Source organism: Xyrauchen texanus, chromosome 4, assembly GCF_025860055.1.
Source record: "Xyrauchen texanus isolate HMW12.3.18 chromosome 4, RBS_HiC_50CHRs, whole genome shotgun sequence".
Taxonomy (NCBI): Eukaryota; Metazoa; Chordata; class Actinopteri; order Cypriniformes; family Catostomidae; genus Xyrauchen; species Xyrauchen texanus.
Window position 1 is genome coordinate 45,231,849 of NC_068279.1, and position 17,219 is coordinate 45,249,067.

General features: G+C 43.1%; 1 pseudogene; it reads left to right on the plus strand.

Moving 5' to 3' along the window:
- The first annotated feature begins 496 nt into the window (after window positions 1-496).
- On the plus strand, window positions 497-9,286 carry LOC127641445 (acetyl-CoA carboxylase-like; annotated as a pseudogene).
- Window positions 9,287-17,219: the final 7,933 nt, after the last annotated feature.

Here is a 17,219-nt window from a genome sequence, read left to right on the forward strand (position 1 = left end):
GGGCAATTCAATGATCTAGATGTTTATCGGAAAAAGGATAGATGTCCTCGATCAAACTTTTGAGAAGTTTTCTATATTTAGCCAGTGTTATACATCTAGAACAGGGGTGTTCATTACATCAATTGCGAGATCATTTGTTTGCTGGGCAGTGTTATGCTGAGATAGAGGTGTGGAAGAGACGAATAGAGACCATAATCAATATTGAGTCTGAAATCCCTGCTGTATCAATTTCCAGTTTTAGAAGTGAACTGGGAAATAAAGTTGTGTATAAGAACTAAATCACCAAACCTGCCAAAGTTTGCAAGGTTCATGACATTCTACTCTTCACAAGTGGGCAGTTCTTGGCTATGTTTATCGGCTAAGAGATCCAGACTTTATGCCAATAGTAAAATGTCTAGCAACACAAAACTAAAGTGGAGTTTGTTTTGCAGAATTATAAACTGTGTGTGTGTGTGTGTGTGTGTGTGTGTGTGTGTGTGTGTCTGCGTGTTAGGTGATGAAGATGGTGATAACTCTGATGGCCTCAGAGTCTGGATGTATTCACTACATGAAAAGAGCAGGTGCAGTGCTGGAGCCGGGCTGTGTCATCAGCAAATTACAACTGGATGACCCCAGCAGAGTACAGCAGATACATGCATCAGTATGTGGTATGCATGTGATTTATAGCTGTGAGTAAATTTTGGCTAGGTCGTTTAAATTCAATTTATTGATTTAAATGTGTGTGTTTCAGGCGGAGATGTTTACAGGCACATTGCCCAGTGTTCAATCTGTGGCTCTGATTGGTATATAGTAGACAGAATATACTATGTGATATTATGTGGAGAAATAACTGAAATAAGCATTTATTATGCTGTGCCTGTGCCACGACCCTCCCTCAATATCTTTAAATACTCAAGCCATAAATACTCATAAATGATAGCGACAACAGAGAAAATAACTTATAATCATTATTTATTCATGGCAGTGTTTTTGGGCAGAATTGTGAGAGAGCCCACTCCCTGGGATGAAAAGTAACCCCACAAATGGATGATCTCCGGATGCTTCACTGTTGGCTTGACACAGGACTCATGGTAGTGTTCACTTTTTCTTCTCCATAGTATCAATTTTCCAGATGTCCCAAACAGTCTGAAGGGGGCTTCATCAGAGAAAATATGTTTGCAACAGTCTTCTGCTGTCCAATCCTTGTACATCCTGCCGAATTTCAGTCTGTCCTTGATGTTGTTCTTGGAGAGAAGTGGCTTCTTTGCTGCCCTTCTTGACACCAGGCCATTGTCCAAAAGTCTTTGCCTCAACCTGCTGCCAATACTGAGCAAGCTCTGCACTGGTGGTGACAAGATTCCGTAGCTGACTCCTCAGGAGCGCTTGCTGGACACTCTGTGATGTCTTAAAGCCTTCTTCACTATAGTTGAACCTCGCTCCTTGAAGTTCTTGATGATCCGGTAAATGGTTCTTTCATATGCAATATTCTTTGCAGCAATTTCCTTGCATGTGAGGCAATTTTGATGCAAAGCGATGATGGCTGCACGTTTTTCTTTAGAGGTAACCATTGAGAACAAGAACACAAAGATTGGTAGCACTTCTTCCCTCCTTTTATAGCAATCAGTCTGCTCTTATAATCCACTCAGAAGTCCTCGTTTACACTTTCCCAGGTGCTGGAGGAGTGGGTATAACCCCCAAAGAGCTCTGACTCAATTCAAACACTGGTTTGGTATTGTGTTTGAGAACCAAAAGTCAAAACAAGTGGCATTTATTTTAAAGAAAGATATGGCAATCACTTTTTCTTTTTTTTTTGTAAAAGAAGTGCGTTTAGGTTTAAAATAATTAACATGTTTGGTCCATAGTTATTGTTATGAGCTACACCTGTGGTTACTCTGCCAGAACACCTGCAAACTTGAGGGGAACTGACTTCATACATCCTAGGGGCAGTGAGTTAAAAAATTAATTGTAAAATGGCTCAGAAAATGAAAATTGCTCAGAGAAAATGTCTAGCAAGTTTTTGGCAAATGCTACTTGGTTTGATATTTCTGTATCTAATGCAATAACATCTTTACATTTTTAAGTGTGACACAAGTGTCCAAATATGTTTCAGAACCACTATATATCTGATATTATTATGAACCGTATTTTCTCATGTGACCACTTGAGGGCAGTATAATATTTTAGTACTTTCTGGTGTATTGAATAATTATTGAAATTTCTCTTTCTGTGTGTGTGTGTGCCTGCGTGCGTGTGTGCTATTGTTCAGGACACTATGACAAGTGTGTGTTTGCACTACCAGAGGAAAACAAAGGGGACATGACCAATGTGCTCAACTACATTTTCTCACAAAGTCACAAAGAAGAACTCTCTGGTTACCATGCTCATTGTGAGTATATATACTGCAGTCCAGTGTTTTTGGTTGTCCCTCACTTCTTTTTGTAGGATCAGCTATGTGGGTGGGACCCCACTCTGACGGATGAGCTCATGGCCATCCTCATAGAGCTCACTCAGCTCAGCAAGACCACCAATGCCAAGGTGGCACTGCGGGCACGCCAGGTCAGATCACCTCACATATTCACACACCGAGAGCTCAGAGGCTCAGAAAACCAAGAAATTATTTTTTTAGGTTTCATACACTATTAAGCTCTGTTCCAAAACTTTTTGAGCAGCCCACCTAGACAGCATTGTTAGGTGTCATACTAAAAAGAAGATATATCTTGGCCAAAATCGAAGGCAGCAACGCATGCGTCCTTTGCACATAAGGCAATCCCAGAATGCCCATTAACAGGGAAAGTTTCAATTCAGTCGCTTATTAAATTCCCCTTGTCGGATGGATGCCTCACTAGAAAGTATGTAGACAATAGACAGTGAGGCAGCTCACTAGGGAACAGAGCTTTAGTCTTTATGAATAAGTTCTTTATCTTTAAGTGAAGACCACGGGAATCATTTCCTTTTTCTTCTTACAGGTTCTCATTGCCTCTCATCTTCCTTCGTATGAGCTGCGAAACAATCAGGTGGAATCCATCTTCCTGTCTGCCATCGACGTGTATGGACATCAGTTCTGCATTGAGAACCTGAAGGTAGTGCATCTATGTATTTGAGTAAACTGATCTATAGTGCCATCTGCTGGAGAGTGTTTTAGTGTAAGACTTTTATTGTCAAATGATCTATGTTCTTGGTTTTCTCTAGAAACTGATCCTGTCCGAGACATTCATCTTTAATGTGCTGCAAAATGTATTTTACCACAGTAATCAGGTGGTGAGAATGGCTGCTCTAGAGGTAAGGCTATATTGATTTATGACACATTGCACAAATATATTTTTGTGTCCCATTACTTTTTTTTTTTTTGTAATTAATGTATAATCAATTGAATCAATGTTTACTTCATTGTGTCAATAATTCTTAACTAATTTGAATTAATAAAAAAAAGAACAACAAAAAAAGTCCCATTATATATTATAAGATATATTATGTGACACAGAATATACTTCATTTAATTCTATAATACATAATAAATATATCATGTATTATAAAAAATGTAACACTCCTTAAAATTGTGACTTTGAAAAAGTAACATCATTTAAACTCTTTCAACAGCATGGTGGGAAGACAAGTAACTAATGTCATTCAGTTTTTCCAAAATATTGTTTTGTTAGCTGCATTTGTCAATTTATATATATATAATACACACACACACACACACACACACACACACATATATATATGTACATATATATATATATATATATATATATATATATATATATATATATATATATATATATATATATATATAAATATATATATATTTATGTATGTGTGTATGTGTGTATGAGTGTTTATGTATATATATATATATATGTGTGTGTGTAGGTATATATATGTGTGTGCGTGTGTGTGTTATATATGTGTATGTGCGTGTGTGTGTGTGTGTTTTTATATATATATATTTATTGCAAAAAGATTTTGGTAACAGGGTTTCAAAATTTGCAAATGTTATAAAACATTAATGGAAAATAAAATGGCTAATATACTATTATATTACTACTAATTATTTTATATTACTAATATTTAGTAATATTTTCTGAAGGTTATGCACTCCTCCGTTCACTGACCATATGTTGAATAAGAAAGCAACATTTTTAAGAGTTTGTGGCCCTAATTCGTTTTTTATTTGTGGAAAATGGCTTACATTTATTTGATATAATATGTTCCTGGATATTGAGTTGTTGTTTTTGAATATGCACTCTCCTCAGGTGTATGTTTGTAGAGCCTACATTGCTTATGAACTCAACAGGGTCCAGCACCGTCAACTGAAGAACAACACCTGCATCGTTGAGTTCCAGTTCATGCTACCCACCTCTCACCCCAACAGGTACTATATAATATAATGCAGCCCTGCATTTTCATCTACCCCACAGCACTGTACCACCGGCCATTTTCTCCTGAAAACCCTCAAAATCTAGAAAAATAAGTGTCCACTCTGATCAGGAGGTTTGTAAGGATTAGAGAAGCTTTATGTAGTGAGACAGGATTTGAATCACAGCGCCAAAGCCCCACTGTTGCAGTTCATGTTTAAGGTATTGTACAAGGCACAAGAAGTACATTTATTTATTTCAGGGTGACCCTGCTATTATTAACACATCAAGGAATGCAACCAGGACATGCTCAGCAATTGTGCTGATCTTACTCTTCCTGTTTCATTCTCTGCTGCTTCATACTTGTGAACTCATTCAATTTAACCTCCTCTGATGCATGGCATCCTTTTGCTTGAGTATGTAGTCATATTTTACCTTTTTTCCCCATAATCTTGCACTTTTATACTTGTCAATGCTGCTTTGCCTGTGATTTGTGTAAAATGAATGGCTTATGCCTTGTACTGTTAAAGTTGATATTTTGAGTATTTTAAGAGCAGTTATTGCATGTGAGGGAGGCGCAGTCTTAAGTGAAGTGTGTGGTTTGATAGCATGCCTGGGTCACTTTTCTCCCATAAACAAAAGAAAATAATAAAAAATGATATATTGCATAAAAGAAATGAAGTCTTTTTGAGGACCATTACATTTCTCCATTGTGGCATTGCTTTCATGATGATTAAGAATAATTTTCCCCTTTACATGTTCTTATTACCATAAATAATGTGTATAGATATTTTACTGCGAGTAATTCTCATTCTTAGTGGTGATTCTCGTTAGATTTACATTACTTTAATACAGTGATTATTTTTATAATATGTTAATTGAAATCACCAAAATTGTAGGACAACAAACACTCCTATGATGTATAATATTTTTTTGCACATTTCACTGTGTCCTAACAAAAAAACGTCATGGTTACTCAAGGGAGGGAACGAGACTTTGTGTCGAATGATGTCACACAAGGGGTCTTCTTGGGATGCCAAACGTACCTCAGAAAAGGCCAATGTCAAGTTGGCAGACAGAATTTGCATGCATCGCCACGGACATACGGGTATAAATGGAAGCGGGGCAGTGAGTGCCAGTATGGTCGTTTACAGTGGTAGGTCTAGTGTTATGGCAGGAAGGACACAATGTCCCGTTCCCTCCCTCAGGGAATGGAGATTACAACCGTAACCATGACGTTCCCCTTCTGTCACTCACTCGACGTTGAATTAAGTGACACAAGGGGTCCCATATAAAAACGCCACACACTGACTGTGTTATGTGAACGTTCGAGACTACAAGCAGGCTACTGCATGCTAGAGGCAACTGTGTCGGCTGCACTTAGCCCTCCCCAATGCCCCCAAAAAGATGTCACATACAGACCTTGGGTTCCCCGCACCCCTGAGGAGGGGAACAGGTGCAAATTGACTAGCATGGGAGCAAGCCCGGCAGCCGCGGCCTTCTCTCTCACTATGTCTCTCACATAGGACGTGAAGCGGCTGGGGCTATCTTACGGTATGAAATGCGTTGGGGAAGGCGGTCTTTCCCGGTCTTATTTTTTCATTTGGAAAAGACCCTGCAGAGGCCACATCCTGCCCAGTCTAGGGAGAGGTAACGTGGCAAATACACCACGAGGGTTATGAAGCTGATATGTGGGAAATGGCGCAGTGGTAGGTCCAGCCTAACAAGGGGGGACTCTACAAGCACGGCAACTGGGGCAGCGGGCATACCCAAGGGAAACATGGGTCTGCCGACAGGAGGACCTTACCATGGGAAATACATCATGGGGAGTTTGCCTGAAAAGGGAACTAAGCCCGTGGAGCCCGACCCCAGTACAGAGCACCTGTGACTCGTAGTGGGTCTGGACGTGAATTACTCTGCTGAATTCGCAGGCCAGAAGGCTAGGGAGGAGAACATCCAGGGAGCGATGCTTAGTGGCTAACGTGAAGGGTGCAAAGTGGAAGCGTTACCGAGTTCTACCAGCTCGGACCTGACAAAACATGGGATGAGACCGACTCAACCCTGAGATTGTAGAATCTGGCAAAGGTATTGGGTGTTGCCCAGCCTGCTGCTCTGCAGATGTCTGTTAAGGAGGTGCCATGGGTCAGTGCCCACAAGGATGCCACACTTCTCGTAGAGTGTGTTCAAACCCGCAAGGGGGCGGGCACTGCCTGTGTGTGATAGGCTAAAGAAATAGCATCAATGACCCAGTGAGCTAACCTCTGTTTGGAGACAGCGTTCCCTTTCCGCCGTCCGCCGAAGCAGACAAAGAGCTGCTCAGAACATCTAAAGCTCTGCGTGCAGTCAAAATAGATAAACAAAGCACGTACCGGACACAGCAACGATAGGGCTGGGTCTGCCTCCTCCTGGGGCAGCGCTTGCAGGTTCACGACCTGGTCCCTGAAGGGGGTCGTAGGAACCTTGGGCACGTAGCCCAGTCACGGCCTCAGGATAACGTGAGAATGTGCCGGACCAAACTCCAGGCAGGTGTCGCTGACAGAGAACGCTTGCAGGACCCCAACCCTCTTGATGGAGACTAACGCAATCAGGAGGGCCATCTTCAGGGAAAGGGCCTTGAGCTCAACTGAATCAAGCGGCTCAAAGGGGGGTCTCTGAAGGCCCGAGAGGACCACTGAGTGATACCAGGAGGGGAATAGGCTAGGCCGTGGAGGATTCAGTCTCCGGGCGCCTTTCAGGAACCTGATAATCAAGTCGTGCTTACCTAGGGACTTGCCATCTACTGCATTGTGGTGGGCTCCGATAGCAGCTACATACACCTTCAAGGTGGAGGGGGACAGCCTCACCTCCAGCCTCTCCTGCAGGAATGAAAGCACTGACCAAACTGCGCACCTCTGCGGGTCTTCGCGAACACCTGTGTGTTAAAGTTGCCTGGTGGAGTGAGCTCTGGCTTGGTTGATCGTGTCTACGACTGCAGGTGGTAGATCCACTAGATTTTCCGCATACCGTCCAGGGGCCAGACGTGGAGGTTCCAGAGGTCTGGGCGCGGTTGCCAGAGGGTGCCCCGTCCCTGAGAAGAAGGTCCTTCCTCAGGGGAATTTTCCAGGGAGGTGCTTTCGCGAGGAGCGTGAGATCCAAGAACTATGCCCGGGTGGGCCAGTAAGGGAACACCAGGATGACCTGTTCCTCGTCCTCCCTGATCTTGCACTGCACCGGTGCAAGAAGGCTCACTAGGGAAATGTGGATTTGCACAGCCCCCGAGGCCAGCTTTGTGCCTGCTCTTCTGTCTCGAGAGGAGCTCCTGCCAGGGAGTACCAGAGCGGGCAGTGGGAGTTGTCTTAGGAGGCAAAGAGATCTATCTGTGCCTTGCCAAATTGTTCCCATATCAGCTGGACCAACTGTGGGTGGAGCCTCCACTCTCCGCTGGGCGAGACACAACGTCGAGTGAGTGACAGAAGGGGAACCATAAGTAATATCAGTAATATACATTTTCCACCCTCTCTCTGGCCCTCTAACTCTTTTAAGCTATCTGGCCCTTTAAGACTTCAATGTAAACGCCCACTCTTCTACAACTAACTCCATGCAGTCCCTTAAATACAGCCATATTTGAAACTCAATAGAAAGAAAATGAACAAACTTCACATTATAATTTATAAAACTACAATTGAGGGTTAACACATAGAACACGTACACTCAACACATTTCATCTGAATGTATAACAATGTTTCCTAAAACACAACAACTATAAAACAGTCATGACATCTGAAACATTCGTGAATGAAACTGTTTACTCACAGTTTTGTATCGTTTAACAGTTATTTTGCAAAGCTTTAATTATATTGTGACTGGTTCACAACTAATCCATGTTGATATGAGCCGTAAAAACAAACAATGCACGCTGAAATGTTCTGAATACGCAAATGTAATACAGTCTATGGTGACGTTTGGTGTTTCAACTGTCTTCAACAGGCCAAAGCAGAGATGCTGGTCTTCACATCTCACATATTCCTTTATTGTTTACACAGTCATTGGCAGCAGCAGAATGAGACGGTTTTTAAAAGTTGCACTTGTTCCACTCTTAAAACACGCCACACATCACTAGAAAAGCATCTAAATGATTAAAGACGTCCGTATAGTGCATGTGTACAAAAGATTTACAACAAAAAAATAGCACAAATGTGTGTAAAAATGGTCCAGGACACGGGACGCCTTCAAAACAGCACAGCAGCAAGATGAAACAGGATTGAGGTTTTCTTTTTAGAGTCCTAACTTCACATTGCGTCTTTTAAAAATGGTGCAGATGAACAATAATAGTCAAAGCCATTCATCTAAGGCAGGTTTATGTAGAAAAACATTTAAATCGAGGCACATGAAGGTGTGCTGTGCAAATCCCCTTTAGACCACCCATGACAGGCCCTCGCTCCTCTTCACCTGTGTGACTGAGCTCCAGTGGGCAGGGCCAAAGGTGCAATGATAAAAAATTGGTGTTGATGTCTTGCTGGAGGCAGTCATATGCAGATGCTTTTGGTCCTTGCGACGTCACAAGTTCCACAAATTCCAAACAAGATGTTTTTAGATCCTTGTTTAAATAAATGGTTGTGATGAGGTGGAGGGCATGGCCGGGATGCACCACTGGTGTGGAATTGCCCCAATCAGTGGGAGAGAGAGATAAGGAGCCAGATATGCAAGAGGGAGAGAGAGAGACACACTGAGCTGTGTGTGTGTGTGTGTGTGTGTGTGTGTGTGTGTGTGTGTGTGTGTGTGTGTGTGTGTGTGTGTGTGTGTGTCGACATGTTTTGGTTATGCTGAAAAGCAGTTTTATGTTGTGTTTTGTTTATTAAAAGTATTTTTGGTTTATAACCCAGTTCCCACTTCCTCCTCTCTGATGAACAAGAGGCATATCTGACACAGTGACAGTGCCCTCTGAACCCCAGAGATGAAGGAAGACGCACTGTCAGAGAGTCCTAGGTGCTTACGGAGGATCGTGACGCTGAGGATACATGATCCGGTGGTACTAGAGTGGTTTGCCGGGAGGCAAAGCATTAGGAGAGAATTTATTTAATATTTAAGGAAAATTGACTTTATAACTGAAATATACCCATATGAATCAAACAAATTGGATCGAGAGCTTGTGAATCGTAATCAAATCTGGAAATCTGTATCAATACCCATCACTACATTCCACAATACTTGTTTACTTTATTCTGATTGGGTTTAATCGTATTGCTAAGTTCCTGTTTTAAGCAGACAATGTAAGGTGACAGTTTCATCAAATGTCAAGATAAACAAACTGTTTCAAAACTAGTCTTAATTGGTCCTAGAACCTCATAGTCATGTGAAATTATTTACAGTGAAATCTCAGAACATCCTATTTTCATAAACAATTTATGAAAACGTACTCTTACTCCAAAAGTTTTATTACAGCCGCATCACTATATGCTGTCTAGCTAGGCAGCTACTGTACCTTCTAAGGCATCACCCTAACCAAAATGGAACCTCATAGTGACTGAACACTCTACATGGGCAGCAACAAGATGCTTGATTAGCTTCAACACTTCATTCCAGCATTCTGACATTAGCATGTTGCTTAGCCAATGATTTGATTCTTGATAATATTCAACATTATTTGATTCGATAATATTTTAAAATATTTTTCTTCCGAAGTTTAGTAATTGTTAAACATACACATCACACTCACATATTGGGTAAACGACTGGATTTTAATTAAATAGAACTATTTTATTGATACTCTTCTGTATTGTATAAAAGCATATAAGTAACAGTTTACAATTAGGCTGTATTTTTTAGCATTATTAAATGCTTTAAAATACACACTTTTAATTAAAAAATATGTATTAGAAGCCTACATGTTGAAAATAATTTGAACCAAGATTAACTAGATTAAAAACAAGATTAAAAAATATTGTTAATTGTTAGATCATGTTAAAGGTGTCAAACCATTTGTTCCCTATTAAAACTCCTAAAGAAATGATTTTGGAACATATGTGTAAAATCACGTGTACTCACATGAGATGATCAGTAACCTTATAAAAGCTGTTTTATACTACATGGGGCAGGGTTAGGCACCCTCATGGAGGCTGAAATGTTAAAATCACATGACCAGCTGAATACTACCCGCTTAATCTCAGTAACCATCTTGTTATTGTACACTTTCACTCTTGGATTAAATTAATCATGGCTGATGTGAATAGTGAATTTCTAGAATGACATCTCAAACTGAAAACTATTGATTCTGAATGATGCTGCATTCACATCATTAGGTGTCACTGTAAGTCCAGGATGACATGAACAAAAAGTTACTGAGTGCATCATTAACTTATGTAGTTTACTGATGTGAACAAATACTGCCTTATTGTAAAGTGTCACCACAATATTTTGATGTCGACATTTCGGTAAAGTTTTGCTATGCTAAAGACACAACATAAAGCAATTAATATAAAATACTGTGGCAGGGCGGAGGGTGGGGCTGGGTCGTGATTCTACACACCCGGTCCATATTAGGCTAATCAAGCCTTCGAGAGGGATAAAGGTTGACTGCAGAGGATCGTGCGGGAGAGAGAGATCGTTAACGGACATGTCCGTCACATGTGTGTGTTTGTCTTTTGATTAAGTTTGTCATTAAAACTATTATTTATATTATCAAGCCGGTTCTCGCCTCCTCCTTTCCATTGATCACTTTACAAATACATAGCATGAAATAAAAAGCATATTTATAATCAATATTAAGAGTCTGTCCCTCCTGTCTTGGATGCATTTTTTCACGGAGCTCGTCACAGTGCATTCTGAGATTGCTTTATTCGTGAAGGATATAGTTTGATACCAAAACAAGGTATCTTTTAGGACAACATAATTTTGCTGCCTACTGTTTGGAACAGCTTTCATGTCAGAACCACACCTATTGTATTATGCCTAAAATGCTACTTTGTTAGGCAGTTCACCAGGGTTTGGAACAGAGCCTTTTAAATGGTCACTAGATTAGATTGCTTACACTTTGCAGTCTTCGAAGTCTTGCAGTTAATGAATTAGCATGTCTACATGGAATGTAGTGAAGAATACTATTAATATCAGACTGGTACTGAGTAAAAAAGAAAATGCATTGTTAGATGTTGTGTTATTTCTTTTACTTTAATGTCCTTGTTTATTACACAGAGAGAATTCCCCAAATATTTCACCTTCCGGGCTCAAGACAAGGTGAGTTTTACAAAAAACTGCCGATGACATGAGCAAATGTCCATAACACTTTAAATGTGCGTCTTCATTAAATTCATTAACTGCATTTTGTTTCTGGAGAAAAGCCAAAGATGAAATGAGCAGGAGAAATAGCAAGGCTGTTCTATTCCTGTGTTTCTTGTCTTTGCTGTGAAAGTCACTCCATCATGATCAATGGTTTTTCTGTGTCTGTCTTCAGCCCTGATAGTTTGCTAAAATGGTTCCAGCAAAGCTCATTACATTAATTAACTTTTTAATTATTTCTCTTATTTGAGAGGGATGACATCCATTAGCAGCTGTGATTACTTACATTTACTAAATCCAGCCTGCTATTATTGCTCACGGCCACTTTCGGCTTGTGTAGACTCACAATATAAAATTTCCAATTTCATCCCATTAATGTTTTCAGCTTCTTTCATTCTTTTTTATGAAAACATAATGACAGCTTTGCTTGAGTTTATAAGTGGATTCAGTGAACAAATAACGAACGCAACCAATCGCTTGCATCTATACAATAACCATTAATGATTTATCTTCTGATTGGTTTAAATCTCCAGTGGTTAAATCCATGTCTTCTGAAGCGTTATGATAGGTGTCGATGAAAACAGATAAATATTTAGTTTTTTTTTCCCCTGCCCAGTAGATGGATTAATGCACAAAGAATGGACATCACCAAAAACAAAAGAAGAATGTGAAATAGGAGAGTAATAGTAAAAAGTACTTAAAATATGTATCTGTTTCTCACCCAAACCTATCATTGTCACGGTTTCGTGTCGTCCGCACCAGGTTTCGTGTTGTCCGCACCAGGTTTCGTGTCGTCTGCACCGTGTTTTCGGTTTTGCCGATCACGTTCCATGTCACGATCCTTTGTTGTCTGTACCGTGTTTTCTGTTTCACTCATCACCGCCGTCTCTGTATTATTGTCTGCACCTGTTTGTTATTTTGTTATCACCATGTCTGTCTATTTAAACCCGCTTGTTTCCCCTTTCCTTTGTCGTTCGTTGACGTTGTATGTTGGTATTACGTTACATGTCCGCTGTTAACCTCTCTCCCTGCTGTTCACAGTTTATGTTCGCTGTCTGCGTGTTCATCCGAGGATTTCCCTGCTGTTCGTGTTCCCCGCTGTTAACCAAATTCGTGGATCTCCCTGCCCTTCGTGTATGTTTCATTACCCGCACCCAGTCTGTATGTTATCTAGTCTTTAGTTTCTTTTACCCATCGTGGTCCTTTTATTTGCTCCTGTTTTGTACTTCATTATTTGTTTGTCAATAAAGCACCGCGTTTGGATCCGCACCTCCCGTCTGCCTTCTCCTGACTTCACACAATCATTACAGAACGAACGACCAAACAATGGATCCATTTGGTTTGAGGCAAGGGGACCGACCAGTGGAAGATCACATCCGGGACTTCCTGGAGCCGGCACACTTGTCGGACTTCCCGGAGTCAGCCCTGGTGGTTTTCTTCAGGGGCAATTTGGACGCGTCGCTGAAAGAGCGCTTACCACCGGCGACGCTCGGCTGGACTTTGCAGGAGATGGTGGAAGAGGCTCTGCTGGTCAGTGGCTCGACACTCACTGTGGGCGTGGCAGAGGAGGACCCTACCTCACCTCCCGCGGTGGCGACCTTCAACTCACCCATGGCTCTTCCCATCATGCCTGTTCCACCAGTCAGCGAACAAACCCCCACACCAGTCGATTCCCTTGAGCCTGCACGGTCCACTTCATCTGCCCGGAGGAGGAAGCGAAGACGGGCTTCCGCCTCCCAGCCCACGCCTGCCCTGGTCTGCGAGCCAGAGCCCTCGTCAGGCACGGTCAGCGAGCCTGAGCCCTCGTCAACCACGGTCAGCGAGCCTGAGCCCTCGTCAGCCATGGTCAGCGAGCCTGACGCCACGCCGACCAGGAACAGCGTTCCAGCGTCGCCAGTCGTATCAGCCCGGAGAAAGGCCTCTGCTCTCCAGCCTCCGCCAGCCGCAGCCCCGTGTCCTAAACCCCCCGTGGCTCTGCCCTCAGCGCCCAGCGAACCCAAGCCAGCGCATACCACAGTCAACCAGCCAGAGCCATTAGTCTCAGAGGTCAGTGAGCCAGCGCCTGTAGCCTCAACCGTCCCTGAGCCAGTGCCTGTAGCCTCGACCGTCCCTGAGCCAGTGCCTGTAGCCTCGACTGTCCCTGAGCCAGCGCCTGTAGCCTCGACCGTCCCAGAGCCAGCGCCAGAAGCCATGACTGTCCCAGCGCCAGTAGCCATGACCATCCAAGAGCCAGCGTCAGTAGCCATGACCGTCCAAGAGCCACTGCCCCTCGAGCCTTCCAAGGCTCTGCCTCTCAAGTCTCTCGAGCCTTCCAGGGCTCCACCTCTCGAACCTTCCAGGGCTCCGCCTCTCAAGTCTCTCGAGCCTTCCAGGGCTGCACCTCTCGAACCTTCCAGGGCTCCGCCTCTCAAGTCTCTCGAGTCTTCCAGGGCTCCTCCTCCCGAGTCTTCAAGGGCTCTGCCTCTCAAGTCTCTCGAGCCTCCCAGGGCTCCGCCTCTCAAGTCTCTCGAGTCTTCCAGGGCTCCTCCTCCCGAGTCTTCAAGGGCTCTGCCTCTCAAGTCTCTCGAGCCTCCCAGGGCTCCGCCACTCAATTCTCTCGAGCCACCCAGGGCTCCGCCCCTCGAGCCTCCTACGGCTCTTCTCCCAGAGCCTTCTACGGCTCCGCCTCCTGAGCCTCCTACGGCTCTTCTCCCAGAGACTCCCGAGCCTCCTACGGCTCTGCCTCCCGAGCCTCCTACGGCTCTGCCTCCCGAGACTCCTACGGCACCGCCTTCCTCGGCCCCGCCTCCTGAGCCTTCCCTGGCTCAGCCTCCAGAGCCTTCTTCGGCTCCGCCTCCTGAGCCTCCTACGGCTATTCTCCCAGAGACTCCCGAGCCTCCTACGGCTCCGCCTCCGGAGTCTCCCGAGCCTCTCCCGGCTCCGGTTCCGCCTCAGAAGCCTCCCTCAGCCTCACCTCCGATGCCTCCAAGGTCCTTCCCGGCTCCGCCTCTCCCGGCTCCGCCTCTCCCGGCTCCACCTCTCCCGGCTCGGCCTCCAAAGTCTCCCTTGGCTCCGGCGCCTTCCACAGCGCCGCCTCCTGAGCCACCCTCGGCGTCGCCACCTGAGCAACCCTTGGCGGGGCCAAGGAGGACTTCGAAGGCGGAGCCATAGAAGACTTGTGAGACTACCATGGCTCCGCTTCCTGAGCCACCCTCGGCTCTGCCTCCTGAGCCTCCCTCAGCTCCGCTTCCTGGGCCGTCTATGCAATCGCCTCCCTCGGCTCCGCCTCCTGAGCCCCCCACGGCCCTGCCTACGCCTACTTAGGCGCCGCCTCCAAAGTCTTCTACAGCTCCGCCTCCGAAGTCCTCCTTGGCTCCGCCTAACACGGCTCCGCCAGCCTCTGTCCTGCGGCCTCCTCCCAGGTCTCCTGTACCGGCCCCTGCCCAGAGGCCAGCTCCCAGGCCACCCAAACCAGCTCCTGCCCCATGGCCCGCTCCCAGACCTCCTAATCTGGTGCACACGCGCGGCAGATTTAGCACCTCCTCATCTCACATTATCTGAAAATCATTGTTACATGAATATTTTTTGCTTCTGCTGAGGGATACATCATTTTAAAAATCGATAAATCAATTAAAAGTCTACTATAAATTCTATAAACATGAAATGGGCGCAGAGGCTCGTGATGCACTGCTCAGCACTTGACGGTGATGACGCATTTCTGCCTTATTTATCAGTGAAAATCATGCAATTTGTTTTTATATTATACAAATTTTTAAATAGTGTAAATGTATAACATTATGCTTTTGTTATATTAATCTGGAATTAGTTTTAAAAAATTATTACCACAGCTGCAAGGGGGTTTCTATTACAGCTGCTGAGAGAGTGACAGTAAATTTGTTATCTTCTCCCACTTTACGGTCTTAATCCACCTCTCCCTATTTTTTTTTTCCCTCTTCTGGAAAGTCATTCACACCTAATAAAGGATTTTTTCTTTTGGTATTGGTGCAATTGAGTAAGTGAAAATAATATTTGCTGTGATCTCCCATTCACTCCCATTCACCACTGTTGAAGTTTACCCTGCAAACGTTTACTTCCACGTTCCAAAACCAGGAGTGGGGAAAAAGGTCTATGTGGTCACTCCACACAAACTCCATCTCAGATATAGATGATCAATTGTTTGGTCCACCTATAACAAGAATTGAGAAAGGCACTTACCAGATGTTGAATAAGAAGCGTATTACACTACTGTGAATTAGCCTACAAACAAACATTCAAACACAGATTCCTAGAGCACTCAGCGTCAGACTTTCAAAATAAAAGCCTTAAGAAACGATACCTGATATGTTTTGCCAATGTATAGTCAAATTATTATTTTTATTATTATTATTAGAAATTACAATAAAGACAAAATGTATTTCAAAAATGATTGCGTTATTGAAAAGTGGATTGATATACTAATATAACTAAAATGAAATAAATAAATAACAGAGAGAGAGCGAGAGAGAGAGAGAGAGAGAGAGAGAGAGAGAGCGAGAGAGAGAGAGATCTGAAACCATTTACAAGTCCAGGTACAAGTTAAATTGTGTAAAGAGAACTGGCTTCTCACCAGAATTACTGTTATTTTTGATGCTGCATCCTGCAGACTAGTTAACAATAACATTTTGCACATGCTCTTATGTAATAGTTTTTTTCCTGTTTTTAATGAAATAATGTATTATTAGAGGTTTTTGTTTCTTTACACAAAGAGCACTCCTAATCAGTTCCACACATTGAATTATAGATGTTCTAAACTCATTAAGAAAAAACAACACTGGTATCGGCCGATACTGATAGTACAGGTATCGGATATTAAGAGTTAACATTGCTTACTTTGAAAAGTAAGGGTGTCAGCACTGCTATGTAGGCAGTCAGGGACAACATTCAAATAAATACTGTAGTTTAGTGGTCATTATACAACTATTTTTGACTATAGAATGCTGTGATTGACCAATCAGAATAGAGTATTCCAGACAGCCATGTAATGGCAAGAATTTGATAATAACAATATCAATTTGCAGTATTAAAAACAGAAATATTTTGAAAGTGCCATATTCAATGTGGCATTTTACGTAATAGTTCTCTTGAAAATTCTCTTATAATGTACTCACCCTCATGCCATCCCAGATGTGTATGACTTTCTTTCTTCTGCAGAAATCAAATGAAGATTTTTAGAAGAATATCTTAGCTCTGTTGGTCCTGACAATGCAAGTGAATGGTGGCCAAAAATGTGAAGGTTAAAAAGCTCATAAAGGCAGCATAAAAGTAATTCATACATCTCCAGTGGTTTAATCCAAATCTTCTGAAGCGATATGATCAGTGTGGGTGAGATACAGATCAAGATTTAAGTATTTTTTTCTATAAGTTCTCCTCCCCGCCCAGTAGGTGGCGATATGCACCAAGAATGCAAATAGCCTAAACCAAAAGAAGAACTCTTACATTTCTGAAGATGTTAAGATGTCTTTACACTGCAGAGTTAAGAAGGATTTGTGCCAGGGCCTGGGTAGCTCAGCAAGAAAAGACGCTGACTACCACACCTGGAGTCGCAAGTTTGAATCCAGAGTTTGTTGAGTGACTCCAGTCAGACTTCCTAAGCAACCAATTGGCCCGGTTGCT